The sequence below is a fragment of the Petaurus breviceps genome, unplaced genomic scaffold (assembly GCF_028583685.1).
Source record: "Petaurus breviceps papuanus isolate PSGF00001 unplaced genomic scaffold, PetGlider_PUasm1.0 90849, whole genome shotgun sequence".
In the NCBI taxonomy this organism is placed as follows: domain Eukaryota; kingdom Metazoa; phylum Chordata; class Mammalia; order Diprotodontia; family Petauridae; genus Petaurus; species Petaurus breviceps.
Window position 1 is genome coordinate 8,910,961 of NW_027187361.1, and position 18,753 is coordinate 8,929,713.

General features: G+C 43.5%; 1 pseudogene; it reads left to right on the forward strand.

The window, feature by feature from the left end:
* Nucleotides 1-14,070: 14,070 nt before the first annotated feature.
* On the forward strand, nt 14,071-17,788 carry LOC138149794 (aquaporin-3 pseudogene; annotated as a pseudogene).
* The last annotated feature ends 965 nt before the right edge of the window (nt 17,789-18,753 follow it).

Here is an 18,753-nt window from a genome sequence, read left to right on the forward strand (position 1 = left end):
TTGGTCTAGAGGAAGAGTCTGGGGAGGGTCTTCAGGAGAAGTCCGACTCCATTAATGAGAGATTAACGATGGGAAATAGCTGGAGGCTATCTGTAGAAGACAGACTAGGGCTAGGCTAGTTTAAGGGTAACAGATTTGAGTATAGATGATTTGGGAGCATCAAGGGTGGGGGAATAGCTGGACAATGGAGGGCCAGGCCAGTAACAGAGATTTGGGCAGAGCCATAATAAACAGCTTATGGCCTCAGGAAAATGCCTCTTGTGGGAAGATTCGAGGAGAGCTCAAAGGGATTCCCAGTTCCTGTACTTCTTGAGATCTACAAAGCTATTATTCATAAGAGATTTCTGCCACTCACTATGTGGCTGAGATAGTACTACTTCTCCTGGCTAGGATAAAACATCAATCATGACCACAGTCCAAATTTAGACAAGTATGTTCATTATTCCTTTCAGTATAAAGGTCACTGAGACCTCTGTCTGCTATACTCCCACATTAACTCACAATGGAGTCTAATATGTCTTCGATTGTCTGGGAAGGACTTAGGAGGACAGACATTTACATCCATAAAGCAATAGTAACTTGTTGATGTGTTAGAAAATCTGTACTCAGTTGGGTTGCAGGCACAGTTGATGATATTTTTTTTTCCAAATATATCTCTAAATGTGATTTTGTAAAGGAATTATTGAGGTTTGGTGGGCAGCTGTTGATCACCCTAATAGGATTTAAGGTTATATTGTGTCCCATCATGGTAGCTCTATCTCAAGTTATTGTGCATCAGATCTTGAGGATGGTAGAAGGAACAAAAAGATCTTCTCCCAGGATAAATATAGCAGCAGTGTTCCATTTTTGCTAGTCTCAGGTTGACTTAACACTTTTAATGTGAAAAAATAGGAAAGACCAAAAAAAAAAAAGGCTTTTCAGTGGAACGATTTTCTTTGGAGAGTGCCAAATAAAATGTCTGTACTCACTGAACACACAAAGTAGGCTTCAGTCACTTCTTAAAGCCCTTCTGTCTACTGTTCTGTCTAAACTCCATTTCATTAAGTTGGCTGATCAAAGTCCATAAGGGTCCTTAATTCATCTGTCCTCCAATCTTAGACAATACAGTACATCTGAAGATGATAGTTTAAAAGTCCTTTTGCTATCCACTCATCCTTTGCATTCACTGACTGTACAGTAGATATCATTGCTGTCATTATTTATAACCCTCTGTATTTTCTCAGAGGCTACAATTCAAGCTTCAGAAATCCCACTCTGGTCCTTCCATCAGCTCAGCTACTTAATCATGAGTAGAGAGGGAATTAATTTCCTTTCCCCCCTCTTCCTGCAAAGTTTTAATCACTTTCAATGAAATAGACCCTCTTGTAGGAAAATGCTATGTAGGTGGCAGAGTACAGGAAGAAGAAATAGAAAATCCTCTTCTGTCTTAACTTTACCCAACATTTATTTTTTAGCTGCAATACGACTAGTTTGCGCCATTCATAGAGCTCCAAATAGATAAATAAATAAACAAGCATTTATTAATCACTTGTAGTATGATAAATAGTTAAAATTGCAGATAAAAAAAAACATTCCCTTCCTTCAGAGAACATATAATCTAATGCTGTAGACAAAGTATACTGAAGAGGTTACCCACAAACAGGGTTAGGTTTGCTCTGGAGACCCCAAAGTATGAACACACCAGGTTCTGCCAAATGAATTCCACTCAAGTCTGCTCTCAGCCAAGGAAAAGTAAAGTTTATTATAAGTTTTCTTGCATTAGACACAGAGGAAGTCTGTGATACTTCATTCTATGGCACTCTATTCTATGGAGATCTCACACATGACATTCTATGGTGCCTTCACAAACATAAAGACAGGATGGGGTCTTATATACAGAAGGTTTCGGGAGGAATCTAGGGGTGGTCTAGGGGAGGAGTTTGGGGAGTGTCTTCAGGAGGACTTAATGAGGTCAATGAGTGATTAAGCGTTGGAAGTCATTGGAGGCCACCTGGAAACTACAAACAATGGTGGGCTAGGCCAGTTAAAGGATAGACTGATAGGGTGGGAAGTGTAATAAGTCTAGTAACAGAAGTTGGGAAGTCCAGTAACAGACTTACCTCATGCAAATGCCTCATCAAATGAGATGATTTAATCAGAGTTCAAGGACCTTTTTCACAAGGACTCAAGGCGATCTTGAGGGGACTTACAGAACCCATACCTCATCATTCCCCCCTCAAACAAATGGGAATCAAATTCCTTTGTGGCAAAGGGTGTAGGTCTCAGCTTCTGAAAGTGCTTCCTGCTGGCAAGGGGCATAGAGCTGTCCCTACATCTCTGGGTCCCGTTCAAGAGGGTCAGACTTCACATTCAAGGGGTCAGACTCCAAAACGTGGATGATGACAGGGACAATGGAGTGGAGAAGTTGGATTCAGTCAGCAATTTACATAGCCTTAGTGGTCATCCAGAGGTTGATGGCTTGAACCCTGGAGGAGACAAACCTGGCAAGGAGGTTAAGCAAACAAAGACCAAAAAGGCACCAAAAAAAAAAAAAGAGAAAAAAGAAAATTTCCCTGCTAGGAATTAAAGATGACTGTGGCAAGACCAAAAATGCTGTCAGATATCCCTTTCCTTTCTAGATTGCTCCATGAACATTTAGCACATGGAAAGCAATAGCAGACACAGAATCTAATAGATTTCAAAATCAGATAACTCCCAAAGCCTGTTCTCTCCTTCCATCATCATAGAGAGTAAAAGGTTTCTCCTAGGTTGGGTAAAGGTGGAGTGGTGGTCAATTTAGTTTCAAAAGCTTTCACCTGGTGGTCTGGGCCCCACTTTAGATAGAGTGAGTCAGGGCCTTGAGTAGCAATTAGTGGTCAGAGTCCTTCCCAGGCCTTGGCCTTAATTGGATATAAACCACTCTGAGGGAATACTTTAGGATCTTGGAGTCAAACAAATTTTGAAATGGCAGAAATAGCTCACCCAGGAATTTCCTGATCCCAAATAATTGACTCAACTCTCTCCCAGACTTCTGAGGGAACATGGGGAGAACTGGGAGGCTTAACTAGAGAAAATTGGCTTTCCAATTTCACCAGCAGGTCCCTCCCCAAAAAGCAGACAGGATAAAAGGAGAACATAAGGAAGGAGTGATCAAACAACAGATCCTCAAGTAGGCAGGGGACTGGGTATGTCTGGAAACATCCCTTAGTTTCCCCTTCCATGCCCCTGACCTGACTGGTCAAGGGGAGGGTAGAACCATTTGGTTATAACAGAGAACTTATCTATCATAAAGTGGGAAATCTCACCTTCAGACTTGGTGCTTGCCCACAGCTCAGCAAGGGAATGGAGAAGGTGGGAGCACTGCCAAGGCCCAGGCCTCTCCTTCACTCCAAGTCTTGAGAAGACTGGAGGACAGGTTACTGGGAGGTGGCTCTACCACTTTTCCAACCTTGGGGACAATCCTTCCTGAATGTACCTCCTGGTCAGTTGGTCACGATTCTAAAGGCATTGGTTCCTGGTGCTCCATCTTGGGGGTGCCCTGGAGGGGCACTCCTTGGACCAGTGACCCTCCTTGTGGCAAGTGATTGGGCTTCCTCCAAGATGGTCCCCTGCAGGAAATTTTCCTGGCCTTGGCAGAAAATAGAATCAAGCATGTCCTCTGTCTCTGGTTTTCTCCCTTCCTGCTTTATCCTCTGCTGCAAGGAGGTAGCTGTTATTAAAGACTCCAAAGGCTGTCTCCAGTAATTGGGTCTGAGGTATTTGGGGTCCCAATGAAAACTTCTGCAGTTTCCTCCTAATATCTGAGGCAGACAGATGAATAAAATACTTGTTAAGGATTGCTTCCCCTTCTACAGAGTCAGTAACTAAATTTGTTTACTTCTTAATAGCTTCTACAAGTCTATCTAGGTAAAGGTGGGGGGGTCTTTATTTGTCTGACAAATATCTCTAACTTTCTGATACTTTACTTGCTTTTGAAATGCAGTTCTTAGGCCTTCTAACAGGCAAAGTACCATATAGCCTCTTTTCTTTGTCCTCCTGGATATAATAATCCCATCCTGGGTCATTAGTGGAAACAGCAGCTGTTCCTAGGGGGTATTTTCTGGGGTCATTGCTAGCCAAACAGCCCTTAAATTTCTGGCCTTGTTCCCAGATTCTCCTCTTCTCCTCAGTGGAACAACAGGTAGAGAAGAGGATATGCAAATCACCCCAAGAAAGCTCAAATTGAAGGGATAAGTCCTGAAAGCCTTCAGTAAAATTTGTTGGGATTTTGGAGAACTTACCCAACTTTTCTTTAATTTGACTGAGACCCAAAATGGAGAATGGGACATGCACTCTCGTTGTCACACCAGAGACAACCACTTCCCTTAAGGGAAAAAGTCCTAAAGGCTGTGTGGTGGCAGAGGCTTGGGAAGGGAGACTGGAAGTCCTACTTCCTGTGAGAGAGTGACTGGGGGGTGCTGGCTGAACTGGATCACACTGCAAGACGGGGGGATCTGGCTGGCAAGGGGGAAAGTCAGATGGCACATGAGGAGTGGAAGGGGACAGAAGAGGAGATACCTCTATGACTGCCTGCAGGGTAGGGGCTCAGGCCTCAGTGAGTGTTGCTTGGGGGGGGGGCACAGAGGAAGGCACTTCATCCTGACCAGTGGCTTGGACTTGAGTAGGGGTCCCTGAGGGGGGAGGGGCCATGCCAGGAGATGCAGAGTAGAAGATATGAATAGTGTAGGAGACAGGAAATGAGGGATGTTGGGCTAGAGGAAAAGGGAAGGGGAACCAAGGGGAAAAGGGTTGGGATGCAGCAGGAGGGATGGGGGCAGCTGCCTCAGTGACTTGAGCAAGAGTTACTGAAGGGGGAGGGGCTGGAGCTGAAGTCATAGGAAAGGGGCTATTTAATTGGTCCCTGTTGCCCCTCTCTTGAAGGGCTCTAACTTCATGAATCTCACAGTCTTTCCTGAGAACCTTGTTCTGAGAAAGTTCAACAAAAGTAGGCATCTTCCATCCATCTTCCCTCTCTGCCACAGTATGATTCTAAATCTGAGAGTATTATCTTTTAAAGTCCCCAAAACAGGCCAAAAATCATCATCTTTTAGGCTATACCTAGGCCAAACAGTTTTGCAAAAAAACGCTAACTTTTCCTTTTAAAAGTGTCTGGGGGGGGGGGAAATATATATATATATATATTTGCAATGTTGTAAAAGACAACCCAAAGGCGAACTTTTGGGAGCTACAGTCATAGGGCCTGGGACTCTCTTCCTCCATAAAGGAAGGCTTGAGAGTAAACCTAAAAAAACACACACACACCACACACACACACAAAAAACGTACCTGAAGTTTCACCAGTTCCCTAGAGACGAGAGAATTGAAATAATATGACTTATACTTCCAGATGGGGCATCTGTCCTTATCTTCCATTCTTCAGAAAGTGTGCACATGTCCATGTTATCCAGAACAACCAAACAGGACTGAGAACCTGATATCAGGCTGAGCACAAAACATCCTTCTAGCTGTCTGACCTAATGGGACCTGAGAAGTCAGGTCCCCCCAAACACACACATGCATGCATGTGCATGCACCACGCACGCACACACACACAAACACACATAAATCGACCCCCCCAAAAAAACTGCACTTCCAAGGTACTAGGGAAAGAGAGAAGCTTATATACCTTCCAGTCCAGGCTGGAGAAGAACTTGAGATTAGCAGTGTTTATGGTATTAGAGAAAAAAAATGAAGGGGTTACCCATAAAGAGGGTTAGGGTTACACTGGAAACCCCCAAATACCAACATACTGGCTCCTGCTGAATGAATTCAACTAGAGTCTTCTCTCAACCAAAGAAAACTAAAGTTTATTAAAAGTTTGCTTGCATTAGACAGAGTAAATCTGTGATAGGTCATTCTATGGCCTCTCACTATTCTGTGGTGCTCTCACTATTCTATGGCCTTCTACCAAACATGAAGACAGGATGGGGTCTTATATATGGAAGGAGGAATCTAGGGGTGGTCTAGGGGAGGAGTTTGAGGAGGGTCTTCAGAAGGAGTTAATGAAATCAATGAGTGATTAAGGGTGGAAAGTTTCTGGAGGCTACCAGGAGACCACAAACAATGGTGGGCTAGGTCAGTTCAGGGTGGATTGATAAGGTGGGAAGTGTAATAAGTCTAGTAAAAGAAGTCGGGAAGTCTAGCAACAGATTTGCCTCATGCAAATGCCTCATCAAATGAGATGCTTTAATCAGAGTTCAAGGTCCTGTTTCCCAAGGATTCAAGGAGAGCTTGAGGAGGACCCCAGAACCCATACCTCATCAATACAAAACACAATAAATAGAGGGAAGATGAAAAGCAACATTACAGAGCATGACACTGGTTGCTGAGGGAACAGGGAAGTACTACTATGAAGCTAGACCTTAAACTGAATCTTAATGAAAGCCAGGAATTCAAAGATATTGGAAATTTGGAAGGTGAATATTTTAGAAATTCATAACATATAAAGACATGAAGATAGGACATAGAATGTCTCATGTAAGAAACTGCATTCAAACTAGTATGGCTGAATTGTAGTGGGCATGGAGTTTCATGAAATTATTTCAAAGGCAGAAAAAAGTGGCTGAAAATCTTTAAGTATCAATAAAAAAATATTTCATTTGATTTTGGAGGTAATAGGTATAGCAAGAAGCACCCCAGCATCCCCAGGGTGGCTGCCAACACAGGTTCTTGGATCTGCTTTGTTAAAGGAAAGCAACTCAACATTGGTTAACAAGCTTACTTTAATAAGTCAAATATGTATCATTTACCTAGTTCAGGGGAAAAAGGCCAGCACCCCAAACTTCAGAGTATACAGACAGAATTATCAAGACAGAAACAGATCAAGTAGACAGATTTCCAAACTGTCAAACCATTACATCCATACCAAATCAACATCTGGGTTTTTCAAAGCTGGGGGGAGGGGTTCTCAAAACAGCTTCCTAGAGTCTGTTCCTATTCTGTCAGTCTTAGTGGCCTCAGTTCGGTGTTGGCTGGCCCTCTGACGGTACTTTCAATCTAGCCATCACTGGACGTGTCCAAAAGATAATATATGGGTTCCCTGGGCACCCGGAGCAGATACCTTATATCACTGTAGGACAGATTTACTACCAAAGAGGCCCCTGGTATCCATTCAGGTTTTGGATTCTAAACCACCCCCAGAAATTGCTTGGCCCCAAGTCTCAGCTCTGGGAGCCACTTTCCAAGACCAAAAACCCCATAACTGACTCTACCCGGTCTTGCCTCCTGACCCCAAGGACCCTTTTGGTCCTGTCCCTCACCTCCTTTGTCAGCCTTTCCTCTGTTTATTCCTCCTCATACCTGGGGCAGTGTGCCCTATGGTACTCAGTCTCCTGCCAGCACCCTGTCCCCTGACTCAACCATCCTGTCAGGGCTCTTCCCCCTCTGACAGATTGCTTCACCCCTGGGATCTGATCAGCCCAGTCCTTTCATGGTGTACATCCCATTTTCCACCAGTGATTTGTACAACTGGAAACAGCAGGATCTGTGCTTTTCAGACAAGCCGCAGGGCCTTATTAGCTTATTAGAAACTGTTTTTTTTACCCATCAGCCTACCTGGGACAACTGCCAACAGTTGCTGTAGGCACTCTTCATCAGCAAGGAGCGGAGCAGGATGTTGGCAGAAGCCAAAAAGAGGCTCATGGGTCCAGATGGCCATCCAAACAAAGACCCGGCCCATTGGTGCATGTCCTTCCTCAAACACGCCCAAATTGGGACCCCAACACGGACAGAGGTAAGGAGGCTCTACATGGTTATCGCCAGTTTTTGTTGGGTGGACTGAAGGGGTTTAAGGGTTATGGGATTTAAAGATCTCCCATGCCCCATGGACGTGCTGACATAGCAGAGCAAGAGAAAGTGAAAAGCCGAGCTAACAGTCCTGCGGTTGGCAGTTGGTGGCTGTTGCCTTTTTTTTTTTTTTTGAGTTAGGACTCCTGCTGAGGACTGCCAGGGGCCGGAGCTGCTGGGAGCACGCTGGGTGGTTGCTGTGAGTGGGGAGAGGAGGACCTTTGCCTGAGGTAGCCTGTTCTGTTTTAAAGGCTTGAAAATGTGGGTGCTTTCTACTTTATCTACCTGTGCCAATATCATAACTACTCTGATGGCTTTCACTTTCTGGTTTTGGGACTCAGTCTTTTGGTATCTTAATAAATTTTCTAGTTTATTTCCCCAAATGGCAAACCTGATGTATTTTGTGATGGATAATTATATCAGCATATTTGTAATCTCTATAGGCATTGTGAATATGGCATTGCTGATACAAGGGGGCAGTCAAGAATCCTCTCAAGTTAGTGAGGTCAGACAGGGAAGAAAGGAGGCACCAGCAACTTTCTTGGAATGACTTAAAGAAACTGCAAAAATGTGATGGCTTTGAAGGAAAAAGCCTCACAGAGCTGCTTGAGACCACCCAGAAGGTTTATAATAATCGGGATGAACCCCAAGATACTCAGAACAAATGCATGGCAAGGGTAGTGGCCTTTTTGGCTTTTTCTCTCCCAGAAAAAGGGGCCCTGCTGTCCAAGGAAGTGCATCCCCCACAGGAGGAGGCCGTCATGTGCCACCCTACCGGAAACCACTGGAGTGCGATCAGTGTGCCTACTGAAAGCAGAAGGGCCACTGTAAAAATTCCAGTCCATCCCATAATCGTAATCCAGCCCTCCCCTTGCAAACTGAATGGAGGGCTCCGGCTTCCAACGTCCTAAACTTTTTGTGGCCGAGAAGCAAGGAGTGGCAAAGGGTGTCTTCACCCAGAAACTGGGGCCATGGGATCGTCCCATTGCCTACCTGTCCAAACAGCTTGATGCTGTTGCGGCCAGCTGGCCCCCATCTGTGGATAGTGGCAGCGGTCACGCTCCTTGTTAAAGAAGCTTTTAAGCTCACTTTTGGCCAGCTTCTCTCTATATCAGGCGAACATTACCTGAAGCAGCTCCTTCATTCACCCCCCACACAATGGATTTCAAATGCCCAGTTGACTCACTAACAGGCTCTCCTTTTCTCCCCCAGCTGCTGTCAACTTGGCTACTCTTTTGCTTGATGGGTCCTCTGTTACTCCTATGCATGACTGTCTCAACCTGTTCAATTCCTTGCACACCTCTTGCCCTGGCCTGCTCAGTATGGCCCCACTGAACCCTGATCTTTTCCTTTTTACCAATGGCAGCAGTCTTGTTAATGACAGCGTAAGGCCAGCACGAGGTGGTGTCTGCAACCTGGACCCTCTGGTATGAGACTGTGCCACCTGGAACGTCAGCAGAACAGGCTGAGCTGATTGCCCTCATGGCAGCCTTGTGGTCGGCAGAAGGAAAGAGGGCCTTTACACAGACAGCTGCTATGCCTTCGCTACCATCCACGTTCATGGTTATATCTACAAACAAAGGAGCCTACTGACAGCAGGAGGGAAACAGGGGAGAAAAAGGGAGCAGATGCAACAACTGCTGGATGCAGTCTGGATCCCTAAAGAAGTCACCATGATTCATGTCCATGCACATAAAAAGGGAGTAGATGCATTGTCCCTGGGCAATGAGGCAGCTGATCGAGCTTCGAGGAAAGAGATTATGGCCCATACACCAGATTTCCTGGTTCTAGAAACACTCATTCAAGGAGAAGCATTGTCCCTCACCCTACTCACACACCATGCTATCAAGCCACAGACTCCCCAGGAAAGGAAGAAAAGTCAGGATAGAGAAAACACACGGATGGCCTCACTATTTTACCCCGCTAGCTTGTTTATCCTTTCATTTTCAAAATGCACTCCGAGTCAGGGGATACAGGTTTCTGCTGGTATTTCTAGACTCCTTTTCAGGCTGGGTTGAGGCATTCCCAGTTAAAATAGAAGCAGCCCTAGTGGTGGCAAAGAAACTGTTGACAGAGATCATCCTCGGTTTTGGCCTGCCTCTCTCTATGGGATCAGATAATGGCCCAGCTTTTGTCTCTCCAGTAACTCAGTCCCTCTCTAAAGCTCTGGGATACTAGTGGCGCCTTCATTATGTCTACTGGCCCCAAAGCTCCAGGCAGGTAGAAAAGATGAATAGGACCTTGAAGGAGCACCTTTTTAATCTCCAAACTGAAACTGGCGAAACCTGGGTGAGCCTTCTTCCTTTTGCCCTACTGCGTGCAAGGTGCACCCCCAACACTTCCTTACTCTCTCTATCCCCTTTTGAGATTCTGTTTGGTACCCCACATCCTATTGTACTTCAGGTGGAAAATACTGTTATGTATGATTGCTAATGATGCCCTTGTCAAGTCCCTCCAGGCTCCTCGAGACATCTAGGACACAGTCCGCGCAGTGTACCAGGCCACTTCTCAGTCAACAGCCTGGGATCCCGCACATCCAGTGAACATCGGAGATTGGGTGCTCACCTGCAAGCTCCCCCATGGCTCCTTGCTTGAGCCCCGTTGGACCAGCCCACACCAGGTTATATTGTCTAACCCATCTGCTGTTAAGGTGGCCGGAAGAAAGGCTTGGATCCACCGCTCAAACATCAAGGTGACGGCTCCCCCGGACCCACCAGACCTGTGGGTAACAGAGTCAGCTGGTGACTTACATCTGAAGATGAAGACACTGAACTGATGCTCCTGCTCCTGGCATTCCTGCTTTTGGTCAGTTCCAACCCCTATGCTCCCACCTTGTACCCTTGGACTCTTAGTAGCACAATTGATGGGACTCTGATTGCAAAGAATGAGACTTATGGGCACCCAACCCTCTCCTTTGATCTCTGTGCCCTGCTTGTCCCCAGGTTCATGTTGTTTCCCTATACAAGCATGTATTCTGGGGGGACCGGTGGTACTGTTTGTGGAGACCCTGGCAGCAAGAGCAGCCTCTATTCCATCCAGTCTTATGTCTGCCCTGAGGATGGGCCTCCCGATTGTGGGGGACAAGGGGAATATCACTGTGCCAATTGGGGTTGCATAACCTTTGCTGACTGGGTCTCTGGTGGCAGCCATGACCACCACATTTCATTTCACTGGCTGAATGGGCACCAAAGCTGTTGTAGTACCCTTATGTCATTTAACCTGGTTGTCATCAGGATTTTGCATTGGACCAAGCAGTACTGGAAAACTGGGAGAACTTGGGAAATAAGGTTCTATGTCACAGGGAGAGACCCCGGGGCCTTGTTCACTATTCAACATACTCCTGTGCCAAGGGATCTCACTCCCATCGGTCCCAACCCAGTCCTCAACCCACCTCCTGGTGGCAATCAGACCCCGGCTGGGTCCTTTGTTTCCCTCATTACCACAACCCCTGCAGACTCAGGGAGTACTTTGGTAGACCCCAGTTTATGACCCCACTCTCACACCTTTCATATTCTTGACCAGTCTTCTCCTTTCTGAACTCCTCGGACCTGAGCCTAACTTCTGACTGCTGGCTTTGCTTGAACCCTGCCCCTCCTTATTTTGTAGGGCTTGGTTTAAATTCTACATGGGTTTTTATTGATCATGAAATCCATAATCGGACACTTACTGGTGACTTTCCAGCCCACTGCAACCTTGGCTCTCCCAAGTTCTTGCTAGGGGATATGCAGGGACAGACCTGGTGTATTAAATCTAGTGGCTACACCCTTGAGCACTCAACTTACAGGGACCTCTGCATCTCAGTGGTCGAGGTTACCATGTACCAGGGATCCTCTCAGAATATTTTTCTGGCCCACAAAAACAATTCATTTGCCTGTACCCTGGGCCTTACTGCTTGTGTGGAGGAACACCTTTTTGCTGGCAACTCCCCTGATCTCTGTATTTTAGTTACTCAGAAGAAGGGGCTTGAGAGAATTTCGGGATGCAAGCCCATTACAAAAGGGCTGACCCCATTTTAGTCCCTATCCTAGCTGGCCCTGGTATAGCAAGATCGGCAGCAGTGGGTACCACATCCTTAGTGCAAGGGAACAGTCATTTTGAGGTCGTCAGCTCCCAGATTGACAAGGACATCCGGGACTTAGAGAACAACATCTCCTATGTGGATACTGCCCTAGATTCCCTGGCCGAAGTGGTCCTCCAAAATCCCTGAGGTTTTACTTCCTATTTCTCAAACAAGGGGGCCTCTGTATGGCCTTTGGGGAGACTTGTTGTTTTTATGCCAACCATTCCAGGGTGCTGCGGGAATCTCTGGCTACTGTGCAACAACGTTGTTTGGCTGACAGAGAGCCTCGCCGCCAATAGTCCATGTCTAGGTACCAGTACCTTTTCAATTGATTCCCTTGGTTCACGTCCCTTGTAACCTCCCTTATAGCACAACTTGCTCTGTTACTGCTGGGTTTGTTACTGGCCCTGAGTCTCATAAATTGTCTTTCTACTTAACGTTAGAAAAAGGATCCAACCTGTTAATCTGTTTGCTCTCCGCACTACCTCTGCCCCCATGGACTCAGTTGAGTCTGAGCTTTAACTATGGCCAAGAAAAGGGGGGAGTGAAGTGTCTACCAGAAATAAGAGGCACCAAATAATCCCCTCCCAGTCACAACCTGCAAGAAGAGGCCCCACCAGGGTCCCTGGAAACCACCTGTTAGGCCACAGCAGTTTGGGGACTTCCCACCTGTGTTGCTAGAAACATCACATCCTTGAACCCCAGATACAGATCTGTTTGTACCCAAGGCTTTGCTAGAAACAGCACCACACCTGCTTGGCTTTCACTATCTGCTTAATCCCCTACGTCAGTGTGATATCACCTGTCTTAAACTGCAAATTTTGTTGTTAACCACATTTCTTTGTTAGCCACATTACGTTGTTAACAACTTTTTGCTCTCTATAAAAACTTGCTCTGTGGAAGGCTCAGGACTGTCTTCCCTAAGTCTTATACTTGGGAGGCAGTCCCTGGCTGGCCGGCTAATAAACACTCCTATCAACCTGTAATTGGCATTGCTATCTTGTTATTGCTTGGTTGTCCACTTCAGTTCTTTATATCTTAGAACAACTGAAGTCTCTAAGTCCCTAACTCCCCCAAAGGTAGACTTCAGAAGGTCTGAATTTTGATAGTTGGAGCTACAGAGTGAGAAAATAAAATAAAATCTGTAATGAAGAAGATAAACTCACATTTGCATTAGGAGGTGAGAGTTTAGTAAAGATTATGTGAAAAGCAATACAATGCAGTGCCAGGGTTCAGTATCTGTTTGACCAGATGTTTCGCAAAAGAAGTTCTAATACCCATGTTCAAACAGCGACCATTATTATAGCTGAAAATTCACTCCTTCTTTTTGAAAACAATCATGGAAACATTAGTCATCCTTTCCCTATTTTCTCGTCGCTGCAAAATCAACATGCAAATGATCTATATATCAATGGAAATGATGAAATAGTTATAGGTATAAATACAGATATGAAGAAAGATACAGATAATCTCTGATGAAATTATGGAAAGAGAAACAGCACACTTTACAAATATATTCTGTAATATACCGTGTCTTTATACCACACAAGATACCAACATAAAAATACCACTGCATTTTTGGTCTTGTTGATTTAAAAAATAGTCATTGATTTGTGAAAGCAAAATGCAGCCTTCACAGTGTCCTCCAATAATACGTACACATTTCAGTGAACCAAAGTTCCCTGAATGCAGTAAGAGACATAACTTTGCTCAACTAACCTCTGATTACTATCATCATCCAGAAATGTATGCTTCCAAAGATATTTGTCACTGTCAGAGAAAGTGTACACCACAAAGTCCAAATACAAGAATGCTCTCTTATATGGTGAGTTGTACCCAATGGTCATTTGCAGATGACACTGTGCTGAAAGCATGAAGACTTGAGACACTACATATCTATTAAATGGTATTCACAACTTATTCTCAAGAACTTGGCCTAGCAACACACAAGAGAAAATTTAAGTGACTGAAGAATATCTTTTGCCCAGATTATGACTTATAGATATCCCATCAAGCTATCCCATTGATGCATGTTATCTTGGTCAAGCAATGGACACAGAAAATAAAATGGACCCTGTATTAAATAAGAGGAAACAATGGAGAAGAAATAAATTGTGCTATGAGTTCAATAACCACAAGCTTATCCGTGAAAAAAAAAATAATAATACCAGTGTTCTTCTAATGATGATGGTATTTGGCTATTAATCATGGAGTGTCATAAAACTGAAGAATCAAAAGTGTGGGTCACTCAGAGAGTAAGAAAGAGATGGATGGAGGGCACCAAGAGTCAGCAGCATATTAGCAATGACAAATTGCGCATGAGAAGAGGCATAAAAGCCATAATCAAAGAGATGTATTACCAGATCAGAAAAGGTAGTGGACCATTAATGTAGGGAGATTGAAGGGGAACAAATGAACAGCTCACAAACTTGTACATACATATATATAATATTAAGAGGGCTAGAAGACCCCCATGATTTTTAGTGGGCCTTGGAGGATGGATTTATGGGAAGACATGGTAAAGATTTGAATAGAATGATAACATGCATTAGTCACAATATGCACCATTAGGGAAAAATATCTAAATCGCTACAATTATATATTCATTTTATGTATTAAAACACTGCTGCTTAAAAGAAACCTCAGTCATTCCAAATACCATTTCATAGCAAGCTCGGTTTATAAGAAGTGTCACTCGGAAAAGCATGTAGTTAATTTGTTTTTTTTTTCCAGATATGACAGAAAAGGTAACAAGAGACTTAATATTACAGTGGTTGTAGGAACAGGGACACATTCATTGTTCTAACTGAAAATCAGTTCAATAATTCAGGACACAATTTTGGCATTATTCGATGAAAGTCACTAAATTGTCCATTCCCTTTAACTCTAAAATTCCACTATGAGGCATATACTTCAGGAAGGGGAAATACAGCAACAAAGGCACCAAAAGATGGGACAGCATCGCTCTTTATGGTAGCAATAAATAAATGAATAAAAGAAACAAAATGGATTTCCCTCAATAAAGAGTGGCTGAAAAAATATGATATATAAATGTAATAAATATTATTTTGCAATAAAAATAGTGGAGACAAATTGAGAGTAACATGGAGAAATCTGTCTTAGCTTATACACAGAGAAATAAGCAGCATGAGTAGAAAATAATGCACAATGACTCCACAATGTACACACACATACACGCACACACACACATACACAAACACACACACACACTTACAGGAAGGTAAACTCTAAATGATTAAAAATAGCAAACCAATGGTATTTCTGGAGAAAATCTGATGAAACATATTTTTCTTCTCAGGGGAAAACTATTTAGATAGAATCATTGTACTGGGCTACTTTATAAGGTATTTAAAAATCATTCTTATTTATCTGTTTTTCTTTGCAGTCTTGGTGGGAGGGAAATTTTCAAAGAAATAATTGTGACATCATAACAAAAGACATTTAAACATATTTTGAATGAAACAAATGGACCACATCTTTTACTCTTCTTGATCTTCTCCACATTAGAAAGTAAATTTCTAATAAAATTGTTTCTAAGCTTTCTTTTGTATATCTCAAAAATTTAAAGAGCAAATAGAGGACTCGATAGTGGAGTAGAGGAAGCACCACAGCTGAATTCTCTGAACATGACTCTAAATAACTTTAAAAATAACTCCTCAAATGTAATTCTAGTAGAACTTGGCCAATTAAAGGTCAGGGCATAACAATCTTCCTAGCTCAAGACAGCCTAAAATGTTGAAAAAAGAGAGCTGTGACATGAAGGAGGCTGGCCTGGACCCCATATGAATGCAATACTAAGTGTTAGGACTTAGTGCTAAAGAACAAACAGCTTCAAGATTTCTGAAGCCAGAAAAGATTAGAGGATTAGAAAACTGGTAAGACCAGGTTAACAGAAGACCCCTAGCACTGGATCCAGGACTGGATGTTGTTTGGCAACTCTACTGCCTAAACCCACTTCCAGATCACCATCCAAGGACAGACAGGAGCATTTTCTCTATCTCTTCCTGATGGGTTTGTTGGTAATATATAGGAATGCTAAGCACAATGAAATAGGCTCTCTACCTTGAGAGAGAGAAAACTGATAAAGTCTGGGTGTAGATTGAAGCATACTTCTTTCATTTTCATGTTTCCCTCCTTTTTCTGTGTTTTTTTTTCTTTTTTCTTTTTGGAACATAGCTAATAAGAAAATTCATTTTTATGACCTCATACATTCTCAAAGGTGGGGAAGGGGGAACTCAAAATCTTTGAAAAATGGATGTTTACAATTTTTGAAAGTATAATTTAAAAGTATTTAGTGATATAAAGAAAATATACTTTAAAAGGAGCCATTTGGTTTGATATGTAAATTGTATCCTAAGTAGAAAATATGTACTTTAAAAATCTATTATCTGAAATTGAATCGTGCATTTAAATTGTTGTGCCTAGTACTTGGGACACAAAATAATTTTGATACGGTAGCTCCATTTTTGTGGGAGCCCTATTAGTTTGGGCTTCTACTCTCAATAGGCTGCCACAGAATATCTAACTTTGATAAGAAGAAATTGGATTGAACTGGATTCCCAACTTTAATTAGTTCTCTGTTAGCTGACTGTAGCCTTTATTTTTGATATATACATATTTTATTACTCTCTGTTGTTAACGGTATAATTTCTGTGTTTTAGAAATGGATATTATCTTAGGGGGCCTTGAAAATGTTCTACCTCTTGACAGAGCACATTTCAATGATTTAGATACTGCCCCTGCTCTTGATGTGGGAAAATCAAGTATTCAAAGAGATATTCAATCCCATAATGAAACAGAATTAGTCACAAGAAATTGCAGCAGAAATTTCGGTAGAAAGTAAACGACATAGAGCTTGGTAGCAGAAGGTGTGCGCCCGTCCTCGCCCGTCCTCTCCCATCCTCTCTCATCCTCTATTCTTTCAAGCTCTTTGCTGATATCTGCAACTCAGGAATTCCCATTGGGAGCTCCCACAGGGCCTCTCTCTCTTATTCCCAAGTTCTTACGCACAGTACTGGGTCACTACTCTGCACCATGCGCCCTCAGGAGGAGCTTAATGTCATGCTGCATGGAGTTTCTGCGTGTTGGTCCAGATCGCTGTTCCAGACTCTAGCTGAATGGCTCTTGAAGCTCATACTGGTGATGTGGAGCTGTGGCTCCCTGGCCCAGGTTGTGCTGAGCAGCGGGACCCACCGTGACTTTCTTACCATCCACTTGGCTTTTGTCTTTGCATTCAAACTTGGTATCCTTATTACTGGCCAAATGTCTTGGGCCCACCTAAATCCAGCTGTGACCTTTGCTCTTTGCTTCCTGGCAGGGGAACCCTGGATGAAGTTGCCCATTTATACACTGGCCAATATATTGAAGACCTTCCTAGGGGCTGGGATTGTCTTAGGACTGTACTATGATGCAATTTGGGCCTTTGATGATAGTGAACTTTTTGTCTCCAGCCCCAATGGCACTGCCAGCATCTTTGCCACTCACCCCTCTGGTGAGTTGAACATGGTCAATGGCTTCTTTGATCAGTTCGTTGGCACAGCATTACTCATTGTCTGTGTATTGGCTATTGTGGACTGCAACAACAATCCAATTCCCTGAGGTCTTTACTGACGGTATTGTAGTCCTGGAAATTGGTACATCCATGGGTTTCAACTCTGTTTATGCTGTTAACCCAGCTAGAGATTTTGGTCCCTGCCTTTTCACTGCCATTGCTCGCTGGGGTTCTGAGTTCTTCACAATGGTTGGTACCAGTGGTGGTGCTCCATTGTCTAACCACTTCTTGGTTCCACATGAGGTGTTTTTGTATATCACCTCATGATCAGATTTCACCTGGAGGTTCTACCTCATTCCACAGAGCAGGAAAATGTCAAGCTGCCTCATATAAAGCACAAAGAAAAGATCTGAGTCAAGAGTTACAGATCCTTCTACCTCCAGGATCCCCACTCCTTTCCCTAGGAACTAACATTAATAGGACTGTGCCAGAAACATATCCCTAAAGGCATAGGCTTTATGTCTTTGCTCGCCTTCCCTCCTACTCCTCTGGCCATGGGAAACTTTTCTGAGGGCCATTGTTTAGCAATAACTCTGCCCCCCCAACATCTCTCCCCACCCTAGTGGTTAATGAATCCTTGGGAATCATGGTCAATATGGGTTTACGATGGATGTTGGATCTAAGATTGCCATACCCGAAGAATATTTGCCAGAAATAATAAAACACTTTCAGTTCTTAGAAAGTTCTTCAGAGGGAAAAAGAGAATAGAATGTAGTAGCTAGAACCTCAGCAGATGTGTGAAATGGTCCAGATATGTGAGAGATACATAAGTGTGAGGGGAGTTACAGATAGAGGAGGGTATTTTAGCCTTTGGAAAGTAGCAAATTCATTCTTTCCATTCATTCCAAATAAGGGATAGGTTCAAATGAAAGAGATACTAAGTATAGTAGTGATTACAGATGTATGTCAACTGGGACCTGTGTATAAGGGGGAGTATACATATAGAGGTATATATCCTAGAAAGGAGAAAAACTCAAATAGAGGATCTTGTTAGACTTTAGGGAAGTAAGAAAGTAAAAGAGAGCAAAAGAACCTCTTGAGAGATATTAATCTGCCTAGGGATGTGGGGGGGGGAGGGGACTCACAATTTGAGGTTCAGAGCACTGCACACAGGTGGAAACCATTTGCATGTTCACAGTATGAAGCATGACCTGAGGGAGTAGGTGATAAGTACAATTATGTGCTTCATTTTGGTAAATGTAAGAGTTGGGGTTGGAGGCACTCCTTCCTAGACCAATGCTTCCTATTCCTTAAAAGGTGAAATTAATAGGTGAGAGAAGAATATAATGGGAGGAGATGGGGAGAGACAGATTGGGGT